The 14,509-nt window shown below is 40.1% G+C and overlaps 1 long non-coding RNA gene across 1 annotated transcript in view; it reads right to left on the minus strand.

Annotated features, from left to right (window-relative positions):
- Positions 1 to 3,979: 3,979 nt before the first annotated feature.
- LOC139676369 (uncharacterized) overlaps positions 3,980 to 14,509 on the minus strand; it is a 35,089-nt gene continuing 24,559 nt past the window's right edge. The window contains exon 3 of the long non-coding RNA XR_011698645.1: positions 3,980 to 4,349. This is a non-coding gene — a long non-coding RNA (uncharacterized lncRNA). The remainder of the gene's footprint in view (positions 4,350 to 14,509) is intronic.

Raw genomic sequence — 14,509 nt, forward strand, 5'->3', positions numbered from 1 at the left:
CACTTGTGACTGTTTACTGGCTACAGAAGACAAAGTAAATAAGTGAAACCCAAATAACAGCAAAGCCAAAATCAGACTCACTCATCTGAGACACACCAGGAAATGAGAAGACAAAAGAAGTTCTGTCCTTGATCAGGGTGTGTCTCCCACCATAGGCTGCACTTACCAATGAAAAATTCCGGCTGTCACAAATCCCAGCCCTTCATTAGTCTCCTAGGTTCTGTGATTCCCAAGATGTTCTCGTTTTAATCAGGTTTCACTACAAAGATGCATGGTTAGTTGAGAGCCCCAGCTAGCACTCACAAAGAGGTGCCAGAATAATCAACCACATGAAGGGACTCTACCACTGTGCAAGGCCACTGGGTAGGAAATGACAAAGAGCGCACTTAGCTTTCAAGAGTTCCTCATTTAAGGTGCAAGAGGAAGAGTCTGCACAGGTCAACAAGACCACTGCAAAGTACAGAATGTGTCAAGCTTTGGACTGCTCACTTCATGGAAGTAATATGAAGATTATCTGTACCCCAGCCAAATCCAGCATACAAGGCCAAAGACTGTAGCCAGGCTTGATCATAATTGCTGTTGCTGTTTCTCCATCCTGAAAACAGACCACAGATGGATATGTTAATAACTCACTCCTAGAATAATCTGGAGAATGAATGCTGATCTCAGAAACATGAAGAGACTTTCTTCCTTATTGCTTTAGAGAGAGGTGGGGTGTAACAAAGACCTGATCCTGCAAAAACTTCTGGGTGACTTTGATCTCCTTCAAAAGTATCTCACCCACGTGAACAGTTGCATTCACAAATATTTACAGTTATCAAACACAAAAAAAATCTCAAAACATCTAAATGTGTTGCCTCTCTTCCAAAGAAACATCTTCAGTGTAGAAAAAAAAACAGGAAAAAAATCACTTTTTGAATATAAATCTTAAAGTTGCTCTGCAGTGTCTTGGCTTTAGAAAGCCTACTAGATACCATTAAGAATAAAGTTCATGTATTGAATGCAGTGGCTTTTATGGGGGTTGCATCGTGAAATATTTAGCCTCATTTTTGTCAAAGTAGGGTAATAGCAGAAGGCTGAAACATGAAGTAAAGGGGACTGTAGCCAACATGTTGCTATCCTGAAGCCAGGGGTAACTCTTCTGTGTGCCTGTGCCACTGTGGCAGCATGGTCCCCTTCACACAGGCAGGCAGCAGGTGCCCCTGGGCCTTGCAGTTCAGTTCTCCTTTGGGTGACAATGGCAGATGTTGAGGTCTTCTGTCCTCCAGCAAAGCTTTAGTAAATTATTAATTTTCTCTGTTACAGTTTTCTGCCTTCGGACAACCTGTTAGCTCAAATAAAGTACATCCCAAGGCTCTCTTGAGAATGGAGAGTTGCTGAAAGGAAGCAGACTCCTGCCTGGCTGACAGCTTTGCAAACGTTCATCCAGTTTTCCTGCCTGTAGTAGGGATGGGAGGAAGGGGGAAGAGATTAAGCTGTCCTATGACATTTTACATGCAAACCTTACTGAGATAACCTTTACAGATGATTTTCCCAGCAGGTGTTAGATTTTTTTTTGTGAGTATTTAACAGTGAAACATCATTAAGTAAAGACTGGCAAAAGTAGCTTATAAAAGTTATAAAAATTTTTGGAAGGGTGGAACCAAGACATATTAACCTTGGGATTTTAAATACAAAGGCAATGTTTTATTCTGTATGAATCCTATTATTGTTGATATCATTTCCAGCATACTTGAAAGCAGATTCACTTGTGCTGAATTTACTACAATGCATTGAAGATACCCTTTCTACAACTTTTAGAGGGAGGCCACTGCAAACAATTACCATTAAAATTATTTTAAGGTTTTTGAAACAATTCCTTCTTGTTTCAAAAGATGCTTTTCCAGCAAGACTAAATAATACTTTTTTTAAATTCCTTTTGAATTCAATTCAAATAGTAGAACTTACTCTATCCTTTCATAAATCATAGCATCATGAAGAACAAGTACAACTTCCACATTTTAATGTTCTACTTGTTGATCTCAGAACACTGCAATCATAAAAAGGGGGAATGGGGAGGGGGCTTTGTTTTGGTGGTGGTTTGTTGCTTTTGTTGGTTTGTCTCTGCTACCTGAGCACAGCAGCTCTCAAAGCCATCACCAATGACAGGCTCAGCTTCCAGATGGTAAACACATACTCCCATAGCTGCAGAATTTTTCATCTTCAGGTGATAAAGGCTCAGCCTTCCTCCATACCTGTCCTTCATGCTCACCCCTCACTGCCCAGCTTTTTCCTCTTCCCTCCTCTTTCTCTTGCACTAGTGCTTTGTCATGTTCCCTTTCCTGTTCCTCCTCTCCCAACGTAGCCAGGCCAGTGTGCTGCCATAATGCCCATCACATGGTCCCCTCTCCTGCTCCCCATTTTGAGTAGGAGCTGTGCTGACCAGCAGAGCCCTGCAATGGCCAGTGACAGTCCAACACATTAATAGCTCCACCAGCATGTTCCCTCTCTGATGCCAGGGAAGTCTGTCAGCATCCCTGTAAGGCTGCGGAGTTCCTGAGTCACCTCCGTACAGTGTTTTGCTTTATAATGGCTCCATTTCACACGCCGATGCAGCTGACTTAACATACTGTATTTCACTTTTCTTAATTAGATTTTGCTTGCTATTCTTGAGCACCTCCAAAAGGCGAAGTAGCACAGTGTGCTGCCGACACGGTGCTCTCTGTGCTAAAGCAGCCCCAGGGGCTGAGGTTCTGGTCTGCACCCACACACGCTGAAAGAAAGCTATATTTTCACCAAGGAAGGAGGTATGCAGCTGAGAAGGTTGGTAAAGCACATAGCCAAGTGGCACTAGGGAGAGGTAAGCACTCGCTCAGCTGCCACACTTTTGTGTCCTATGGTCTCCATCCTCATCCCACATGCCAGGAACCTCACTCCTGCCTTTGCTGTCAGTGCACCTCCTCCCATCTTCTGTTCCCCCTTTCTGCTCTCCACTCACTCTGAACATAAGGGAGTATTTTTTTAAAGGAGTGAATTATCTGATAGTTATCTCTGACTCCAAGACCTGTAGGTGCTCCTGAAGCCCCTGGACCTGTAGGAATTTATAGCAGTAGATTGACAGGGAGTTTTTTCTGCAGGTTGTTTATATTATTGTAAGCTGCTTAGAAGGAAAGCTTAAGAGAACACTAGATAAAAAGAAAATGGGTTTTAAAACCTCCAGTCACTCTGTTTTCTTAACTTGTTCTTGAACAAATAAATGTGAGCTCTGGGAAAGCACCTGAAGGCACTTTCACAAGAAACTAGCACAGAACACAGCAGAGTGCAATGGGCAAAACATCCTCTGCTCAGCATTTGGCAACAAAAACCCCCACTGAAAACCAGGGGGAAGATCAGGACCTGGGCAGTGAGGTCAGATTATGAATGCAGGCACTCGGGTATGTGAATAAATAAATGGTCCTCACTGTTTCCTACCAGTAGGATGCCATATCCTGCAGTATCACGTATCTTAATAGCTATTGATTTTTTCCATATTCCGCCCACAGCTAGAGCAAAATTTCATCCAAATGAAAAACTCACAAATGTGCTAGCAGTTATCATGGGTGAAGAAAAGACAAAGAGCTGGGGAACAGGACACTAAACAGAATATACCTTCTAGCACTATGCAATGGTCCCATTCAAAGAAGGACCATCAGCAATCAATCTGACAATTATTTCAGATTAAGAACAGAAATGGAGCAGTTGTCTCTCATCTACAGCAACACTGAACTGACATCTTTTAAGGGACAATTGCATGTCTTTCAGTCACTTAATACATTCTTATCTGCACCAAGGGCTTGCCCTGTTGAGAGAAGGGCAGCACAATGAGTAACTTAAGATCTCCCAGGTGGTGCCGTATGGCAGCCTGTGCTAATGCTTTCCCCCAGCATCCTGAGCAGAGGAGGAGTTCAGAGCCCATGAGAATAGTCTCTCTGACCACCTAACCAGAAAGTGCAAAGTAAATATGGGAATTGCTGTTAGAAAAAAAAAACCACCAGGATCATGGCTTAGGATTTATGGCAGTCCAAGGAAATTGAAATCTTCACATGGAAGAGAAGTGGGACTCAGCCTGTCCCATTGGATGATACCTAAGAATAAAGCGATCTGAATAAATAGTCTCAATCCTATGGTTGTCGAGTGGTGAACACATGGAAAAAGTTATTTTCTCCTCCAGCACTTCTGCATAACCTTCAAAACTGGTGCTTCATAGGGACGGACCAAGCATGTTCAGTGTTCACTTTTTAGTGCCTGTCTTCAGCCTGGAGGACAAAGGCTTTCTCCAGGCAGGGAGAAGACATCAGTTGGCCTGAGTCAAGATCCACAAGGAAGTTTCCCTGCAAAATACAGAATTTAAATCAGTTACTTGCATTTCTGGTATCTGAAGATGACATTAAGAGGGAGAGAGAAAAAGAAATCTGGGAACAGTAGGCAGCTTCCTTGCAAGGGAACTACAAACACAACAGTGAAAGGGCACTTGAGTTCCTGTGCAAAACCCAATATAAAACCTGGTAATTCTCAACGGTAAAAGTAACTCAGAGCAAATTTACAAGTCATAGCAAATTGAGCAGGAACAATTCAGAGTATACACAATAAAAGAGTACATTTCTTCATATATATTCGTGTATATTCTCTAATATTTTAGCATATTAGTTGCTGTGTAATAGCAGTCTATTTCCTTATTGACAGCAGGCTTAGTTAGTGTAGAAAATTAAGATTAACTAATCAAGTTCCTAATCGTTTTTTCTAGGAGAAAAAAGGCAGGTATGAGATAGCTTTTAGTGCCATCCTGTTAATCCAGGTCACAGGGAATGAGTGCTACCATGACCTGTAATGCGGTGGCAGCAGTGACCATTCTTCATCCCTATGCATGAGGCACTTAAACCTGTAGTTAGAGAGGTCTTTGAGATACTGTTTGCTGTGCAACAGAAGGGAAGGCCAAGGAACTATGGAGAAACAGAAGCAAGGGAAGAGATGCAAGAATGAGTAGGAACACAAAATGTATGATGGAGATGCAGAGAGAGGCTTGGGCTGGAAAGGGAAAGTTATTGAAAACTCATGAGAAGACAAAGCTTTTGAACCTGCTATGCTGTCTTGCTTAGTTGCAGAATTGGAGATTAGTACCTATGGTGTTAAACCTTCTTTTCCAGATAGAGGCACAAATGAGCTAAGGAGCCTCAAGAAAAGGGAAGGGATCCACTGTTGCTGAAGATCAAGTCTATAGATGTAGTCCACAAATACAGAATTAGGGGTTGGGGTTATATTCCCAGCAGGACATTGGTTACTGTTCCATGATGATGCAGTTGTCAGGGATAGTTGAAGAGAAGGGGTAAACTCAAAACACCTGTGTTAGCAGTTCACACTGAAATTTTTGATCGCTGCAGAAAAAGTAAGTAAACCTCAAAGAGTCATTGATCCCTATCATGCTGTCACCCATCCACTTCAGCTCCATCTATCAGTCTAGCTGTCAGTGCTTGAAAAAGTATGACAGTCTCCTTCCTTCAAAGCAGCAGCACAAAAATTGAATCACTGCCTCTGGGCAGGTTGTGCCCTGGGATGAGTATCTTCTCAAGACCCCTCCAGCCTCCATGATCAAACAGGAGGCATCAGAGGAGTCAGTCCTGTTTTCCCTGGCTTTGCCCTCTGTGATATGTATGAGAACAAACTTTTGACACCTGTATGAGTACATAGGTCTCCCTGCTTTCTTCAGCAGTGGCTCCAAACAAGCATCTGAAAATAGACTGACCTTTTCATTATACATGGCTAACTTGCCTGCTCATTTAGCTGCTGCCATTGGGTTTTCCCAAGCAATCTCTAAATATAAAATAGGAGTGACTTTAAAAGAAAATGGGTTCATCAGGTGAGTGGTAGTGTAATTCTGAAAAGGGTATGAAAGCAAGGAAGTAACGATAATGCATGAATTGAAGGGCTGATGTAATTTACCACAGCTGCACTGAGTTAAGAAATTGTAAATAAAACTTCTGTCTGGTTGAAACATAATGAGTTCCCTACCTTTTAACATTGCCTGCTAAATAAATTAAAAGACATACTGCCTTTCTTCCCTTGTAGGTAGTATCTATTTATTAAGGTAAAGGGAACAGTGACAGAGAGTACTGCTTCTGCACAACAATACTAGAATTAAGTCTAAAGCCCTGGCCACGGCCCAGAGATGAAGAAAGTAGAGGGAATGATGCTGGCATAGGAATAAAGTGATCTGAAATTGCCACTGACAAAATAGGGAGAGTGATGGGCAGTGAAGGCTTGTCCCTAGCCTTCTTTTAGCCTTTCTTCTGCTGGAGGGAGGGACAGGATATTTGAAGGCAATTATAGTTTCTGTGAAAGAGGTATTATTAGTGGTGGTTAACTGCAGCCACTGCTTTTATAACTTCTTAGTGCTTCAGTACAGATACTGCCCTTGCTGGTCTGAAATTTCAGAATGGTCTTGCAAGTGCAGGAAGTCCATGAACAGAAAGGGAACACTAGAGCAAGAAGAGTGGTATGTGTAAGTACCCAATAAAAATGTCCATAGCAAAAGAACTGGAGCTGAACAAGCTCACTAAAGGGCACATAACAGCTGAGTTTCTGCAATGTGCAATCATTAGACAATACTTCTTATAAAACTGTGCCGAAGATCTCATTTTACCTAGCTGGGGATTCACACCAAGTTTCTAAGAACAGGAATATGGCTAAAAGAAAGCAAACAACAACAAAAAAAACCCCAACGACCCACAACAAACAAACATAACAAACAACCCCCCCCCCCCAAACAAAAAAAAAGAGAGAAAAAGAGTGATTTTTACCTACACACAACAGGACTCTGCATAGTTACTTCTCATTCCCTTAAACCTCACCATGGGCAGGGACTCTATGTCAACTGACTGATCAAGGCCTCTGTGAACTACACACTTCCATTTCTTACCTAGAGACAAAACGGAAACTATGGTAACAGAGACAGACCTGGTGAAGTCCACCAATACCTCAGAAGGAAACTTAGTCTACCTCTGCCTAGAGCCTGTGACCTCTCTGCTAAGGCTCCCAACCAGAGGGGCACTCCTTGTGAAATTATGATGGGGATATAAATAACTCTTACATAGACATAATCCACTGCACAATTGCTACTGATTTTCACCCATGCTGTGCTGGGTCTCCTGGCTGGAAGGCATATGCATCCCTCATTTCAGGAAATAACTCTTAAAAGCATGTACCACTTAAGCTGTTATCCAGAAAATGAATAACCAAAAGTATTGAGATGTTGGTTGGTAGTTTTAGCTCAACCTGCTATATTTATCTTAATCCATATTTATATGAAACACATCTGGAAATTGTGCCAGCATTGTAACTTGCAATTTCATGTAAAATACATTTCAAATATAGAGAATATTTCTGAATTTACTGCTTTTATACTTAAGTATAATTTAAAGTTTTGCTTATTTTTTCATGAAACAACAGATAGAAATTTAAAAAATAGTGTAAGAAACTTTTCTTGCAGGAAGTATGGCAATTTTTATAATATGCTCAAAGGCAATTTACTGTGACATGACTTAAAAAGTAAAGCTCATTTTTACAGGGTGTAGGGGTTTTTGCAACATGATAAATTCCTCTATGTCTGACAGCACAAAGAATAATGTGCAAAATACCATGTGGATTTAAAGTGACCAAAAGCAGAGGCTAATTTATAATTCTCTTTGTCGTAGAACCCAAATTCTTCTTTGGGGAGGGCTGAAGAAGGGTGTCTGAACCTCAAAAGAGAAAAATATCTACTCTATTTTAATGAGAAAAAAGATGCATTTTGGCTTGTTTTCTTTTCCGCACAAAGTGCATCCTGAGCTTAAAAGCAGAAAACCCAGTGAGGTCAGCTGTATTTCTGCCATTTTTCTTTCTGGGCTGATTTTTAACTCAGTCTTCAAATATTACAAGGAGATGCTTCTAGTTAACCCCTCAAAAAAAAAAAAAAAGAAAAAAAATAGAAAGAGATAAACAGCACATAGCATGGCAGAATCTGCGTTTCTCCCTAGAGAAGAGGACTGAGCAGAGCAGCTGGGCAGTTGTCTATCCTGCCTCTGGATTGCAGCCTCTGGTGCCCTCAAGGGAGCAAGGCTCAGACAAACTCCATTCACGCTATCAAGGTATCTGGCCTTGCAGCCACTCACTGTGTTCAGTGCTTTCAGGTGTATCCCATAATACCTTCTGCCCTGTGGTAACTTAGGAGTATTTGCACTGGAAAAATAGAAAAGGAAGTAATGCTTGAATTGTCTACATAAAAATGCTTCAAAATTAACTCCCTTTTAGTATCAGCATAGCATATGTGATAAATATAACAGAAACTGAGAGTTACAACTTTCAGCATCTCTTGGAAGACATACGTGACAGACTCTGAAATTAAAGAAAAAAGAAACATCAAAATTAATTAAGGGTAGAAAACAAAATCATAAATAGTGGGTTTGTCATGCACATTTGCTGTTTAGCCACAGCTCTGGAATTTTAAGCACTAGCGCTGGGGAAAGGAAGCAACTGGCAGGATGCAAGCTGAAATCTAGTTTCAAATGATTCCAGAACCTGTTCTCTGGTATATCAGGCAGCTAATACACAAATAGATGTCTTTATCAGAGCAGCAGTTACCAGATTTAAGCCACATTTTTTCATAGAAACTTTCACGGAACTAGCTTTATTCTAGAGTTACCACTATGTTGTTAATTCCGGACCTCAGTGGATTTCTAAAACCACTATGCAAAATTAACATATGGATTAATTGCAGGAAGAATAGATACTATCACTTACCTCTGAAAAAGAATCAATATTACAGGAAAGGCTTGTAAGCAGAAAAGGAGAGGTAATTTTCTTTAATCGTTTTTGAGCTAATATGTATTACCAATTTTCATTAGCAGTTCTTGTCTGTCCCTAGAACATACATATAGGGGGAGAGGGGGATGTGTATAAAACCAGCTTACAAAGTTCTATCACTTTTTAGATGCTGTTCCTTGCCTGACTTTTTTTTTTTTTTTTGCGTACTTCTCAGCTTTTACACATTTTAATATGATACAGTAGTATATCAATTATAATTGAGTGGTAATAAAAAATATTACTTCTCTGTTTGCTAGATGTATGGTGTGTGTGAGACAAAGCAAAGATTTGTAGGCTGTGGAGAGATAATTTAAAATCATAGTGGCTGCTAGTGCTTGCTTGTGTTACAAAGTTTGTTTTCTTTTCCCTGTTTTATATTTGTCATATAATTTTTACTATGTGTTTTTCTCCTCTGAAAGCATTTCAAAAGACATTATAATATACCACCTAGTCTTTTAAAAGGTCATCATTCACACAAATTGTCATTTAAGTTGAACTTTAAATTTGATGAATTTTCTGTTTCAGCCTGTAAGAAATGAGGCTGAAAGTGGAAATTAGAACCAGTCTTTGTCCAAGACCAAAGCAAATTATGAGGGACACCACAATGTCTGCCCAGCTGAAATGATGTTTAAACATGTGGTGTCAGGGAGAAGTGTGCAACACAGCTATGCCATTGGTGCATCCAACCTTTGAAAGGCTCCAGTGCCTCATCAAATCCTATTCAAAAAAGTAACACACATGTACACGTGAACATTCTGAAAAATGAAGATTAAAACCTAGAGTGTAAAAGGACAGACCAAGCCTACAATAGTACTGCAGGGATCTTCCACTGTGCACTGCTGCCTTGGTAAGTCAGTCAGCATAGTTAATATTTGGATTTTAGAAAACTGAATGTCATACATGTAGTTTTCACCTGTCATGATACCTTGTGTAAAAATAAGCAGGTATTCCCCCAAGAACAGTAAGCAGTGGAAAGGATTTGAAAGGTTTGTTTAAGAGTGAGAACACTGAAAATTCAAAGATCCCAACAGTGTTGTACGGGCAGCACCGGCCTCAGAGCAAAGGCAAAAGGCAAGGCTTTCATTTGTTCCTCAGGCTTTGTCATCGCTTCTCCCTCCTTGGCTCCCCCATTGGCTGCCATGGCCTTGCAGCACATCTCTGAGTGTTACCTCTCTTGTGCCTGGGGAGGAACCTTCTGTGGAATGCATGCAGAGAAACATCGCAGAACTGTGCCTGGAAAGACGCCTCCTTCCAGGCAGGAAAGCTTCCTTAGTGAAAACTAACTGCCTCCTTGCTAGCAATATCTTCCAGAAAAGAGCTATTTAGCCCTACATCTTTTACGAAGAATATTTTCTACTTTTCTGAAGGAACAGCTACAGGCACAGATCTGAAATGCAGAGAATCTAGGCTGCACTATTTTCAGGGCTATTATTTAAACCACAACAGTGGCGCAATCCCAACTTTACCAACAGATGTTTCAAATGACAGATTTAGGTGTTGAACAACCCTTTCATTTTGCCCTTTTTTTCATCTGGCCAGCCTGTACAGAATAGCAGAGAGGGGAAGGAGCAGCTTTAGGCAGATGCTGCTTGTGGTCCCACTTGCCAGTCATGCTCCCCAGGGCACTCCTCATAATCATGGCCACCTCCTGCACATAGGTCTGATGCTACAACATTATTCTCCATCTACTTTAGAGCTCTGCTTCATCCAGGCTGATGTTTATTCATACTTCGTTACTGCAGTTTTCCACATTTGGAGGCTCACTGCAGGACAAAGCCATTTTTTGTGTCTAGAATTCTCTGTTTTACTCAGAGATTTGTTTCACACCATGTCAATTGTGTACAAATTATTATAAAAAATGTTTAGTGGAAAAGTAATTTATAAACCATAAATAGAATTATTTAGTCTCTGTTTTTATCAGTGCAGACCAACACAGCTCTTAACTGCAGAAGTGACCTGGTCCCAAAGCAAAGGCCAGCCGTGTCTAATCATTCAAGGGAGGGCCAGAACACACTGAATAAAGGAAATGGAAAGTAACGCCAAAAGGTTTTAAGATGTAAAATGACACAACATTCAATGAACACTTGCCAACATCATCTCTAATTACTGCAGTGATTAAGTAGTAAAGAATTTGGTCCCAAGGGGATTGCAGTTCTGAAGGAAATGCAGGGCCATGTGTTACAGAATTTTTTCTTGCAAATCATTATGGAAATCCTGCTTCCTCTGGTTCTCCTAACAAACTCTTTCTTTGCAAAAACCATGCTTCATTTGTGAAGTGCAGAAGGAGTGTAGCTTGCCTGCTTCTGAAGATTTATGTCTTTATTGCTATGTATTCAACTTGCCTTTTAAAAAAAAAATCCTTTTATGTCTCTAAAGAAAGAAGCATAGAAAGCATTATGTATTTGCATACTGTAAGGGTTCCTCTCATCCTCACTGAAGAACAAACAGAGAATAGGCGAGGGCTGGATAAAAGCATTGAGACCTTAACACAGCATGGCAATGGCCTAACAAACAGCCAGAGAAACTGCAATTAATGGAAGACCAGCTTAAAATCATAGTCCCAAGGGACACCTTAGAAGACCTTGTTTAAAAGTTCTTTTTTTTCATAATTCTCTTAACTATGAGATCAAAATTTTTCCAGCTTAAATAAAGAACAACCAAAGTGCAACAAAAAACCTGAGGTTGAATAACAAAAGTGTTGGAATTGATTTTAATTTACAGTTTATGTTTAAACTTTCTATAACTCTGGATCAAAATGTCTATTGTACAAGCAAAATATGTCTCTTAGCATAGTATGCTCATGTTTATTGTGTTTTATTCTCTCAGCAGGTGTCCCTAGATGTATTCTGTGTTGTCGTCTTTTCACTCAGCAAGGAAGAGGAAAAAAAATCCTTATCCTCTTATAAAGCTAGAATAGGAGACAAAGAACAGCAAGGGAATAACTGTGGACCTCCTTCTCTGTTTTGTTCGGATTTTTTTTGCATCACATCCATGTCTCTGTCATCATCCTACCCCTTGCTATACAGACCTTCCAAACATGCCATAGCATGTTCTACGAAGAAATATTTAGCTCTCACAAAGCACTTTTATCAGTACATCAAAGCAACACAATTATCCTCATTTCACTGGTGTGAAAACCAAGACTCAAACATCATCTGTATGGAAAATGCACAGCAGGGAAATAGTGCTGTAAGTTCTCAGTTTATGAAAGCCATACATATACATTGGAAATGGAGCATTCCTGTCTGCCGTTGTACAGAGCAGTCAAGGGAGAGCAGAAAGAAGAAGAGGCACCAGAGCCTAACACCCTGGGTTATATGCTTTCTGTTATCCTAAGAAAGATATAGAACCAGTCATAAACAAACGCAATGAGGATCAACTGACTTCAGATATAGCTTTTAGAGAAAAATCTAACACCTGATTAAATGTGAGTGAGAAATGGCAACATGGGCACTTACCAGCTGTCAGCTGCACCCCAATAGCCTGGCTGTGGTGTGCTGCTAGTATGTGATCAGATGTATTAGCAGAATGAAAAACAAAACTGGCTACACTAGTAAATTAAAATGCTTCCTCTTGCTTCTTAGTAGATATGAAGTTAGCTGGAAAGGCAACAGATGCTCTGAATTTCAGTGTTTAAAATGAGACATTGAGACTCTTCCTTTTTAGCCGAGATGTTACAAGTATGGGAGAAGATGCTCTTTTTTTCCTCAGCACTGAATATGATGTTAAACTTAGTTTTCTAAGCTTGTTTCATGAATCATTCATGATCAAGTACAAATCCTCACAAACTCACAAGCTTCCTGGTCGAGAGCACTGAACCAGCAAGAAGACTATTTAGGGAGATTTAATGGGGAATGCCTAAATAGTTGAAAATACGACTGGAAGGATCCTGAGCAGTAGGTGAATTCATTGGACCAGAACACTTATCAGTTGCTTCATTCCCATTTGTACTATCAGCAGTGTTGATAATAAAAGTGTTGCAGATTTTGCAAAGAACTTCAGATTCTTAAATTCTTATTTTTTTATGCATCTGCAGTTCTTACTTCTGTGAAATGCCATCCTGCTTGTGACTTACTAAAATCTTTTTTTGAGACTTATCAGTATGAAGTTCTAAGTAAGTCACACTGAGAAGAACACACATTTTGGATAAAATAGACCAAATTGCATTTATGGTGACCAAAGAACTTCTAATAAATGTTGCCTCCACAAAAATCTGAACAGATAACCAAATTTAGAGGGAAATAGATTTACTGACTGGCAAATGTGTTGAGCTAAGACCAAATGTTTAAAAGGCACTGAAAGAAAAAGTTTTCACACAGTTTTTAGTGCCCCCTTTTATGTACTCACTCAGTTAGAAGGTGCATTTGTTCCTCTGGCATCTGCTCCCCTTTCTCATTACCTTATTGCGGGAGAGGACAGATGGAAGAAAGATGGGTCTGGGACATACATGCTAAGGAGAAAGAAAGATTAAAAGGCCTAACAGTGGTAAAGGGAACAAAGAAGGTGTATCCTGCTTGTAAAATGGCCAGGTAGGATTAGGTTACAACAATGCAGACTTTCAACAGCACAGCCAGCACGAAGTGTATGGTCAGGTGGGAGCCTTCTGTGCCCCATGGCAAGGAGAGCTGCATCTCCAAGAAGGGATGCTCTTATTCTCCTTTCACCAAATTTTTCATCACTGCCCCTATAACCCCCAAACAGCAGGTCTAGGTCCTTTTCATTTTAATGTCTATTGCAATTGGCTATAAACCTATCAGCAAATATAGTGGTGACTCTCAGCTGATGATCTGGAAATGAACATGCACCTCCACAGGCTCCTAATTCCTCACCTGGAATCCTCTCATACCCAAATTCTTCTACATCAATCTAAAGTTTGGTTGAGCTACCTCCAAACTATACCAGTGCTTTCTGGCAGCACCATAGCAAGCTCCCAGAGGCACTAGTCTGCAATTACCTGTCAGAAATATGGCACAAGAGATCAGAAGTGGCAAGCTGCTACCTCTGTCACCTACCCAAAAGGAGACTGGGTAGAACCATAGTCATCATTTTTCTGTAACACCTCTATGATGCTATCAAAACACAGGAACTATTGTAATCAGAGATCTCTCATCTATAGCATTTTCATACAAACTGAGTAGACCCAAAATGCAATAAGAAACTAATTAGACTTTTCTACTGCTTGCTAGCTCATATCTTTGAAGCTTAGGTGTAAATATGTGTTAAAAGTGAGTTAAAAGGATATGCTTGCTTTTTTAAAAAAAGAAATTAACTATGTTCTAAAAGAAGTCGTAAATTTATTCATATGTTAAACATCAGCTGTTTCTGTTTTCTATGAAAACAGCTCTGACTTTCCTTTTATTAAAAAAAAAAATCAGGAGATTTTCATCTTTTAGGCTTGTGCTGTTGTAAAAATAAAAAACATATGGTTCCTAAACTGTTCTAAATTGCATTTGTACAGAAATATAATTAAACCTTTTGGAAGGAGTAAAATCTATGTATTGCCTTGAAAAGGGCACTAAATGGCTCCTGCATTTAGGACTGGATGGCAAACTCATTTTACTGCGACGTCTGAGATGCTGCTGCTGGCCTTTGCTACGATGTCAAGCATCAGCCTTTGTGGCATTGCAATTTCCCTTCCAGAAAAAAGTTGGTATTT

The sequence above is a fragment of the Pithys albifrons genome, chromosome 10, assembly GCF_047495875.1.
Source record: "Pithys albifrons albifrons isolate INPA30051 chromosome 10, PitAlb_v1, whole genome shotgun sequence".
Classification (NCBI taxonomy): Eukaryota; Metazoa; Chordata; class Aves; order Passeriformes; family Thamnophilidae; genus Pithys; species Pithys albifrons.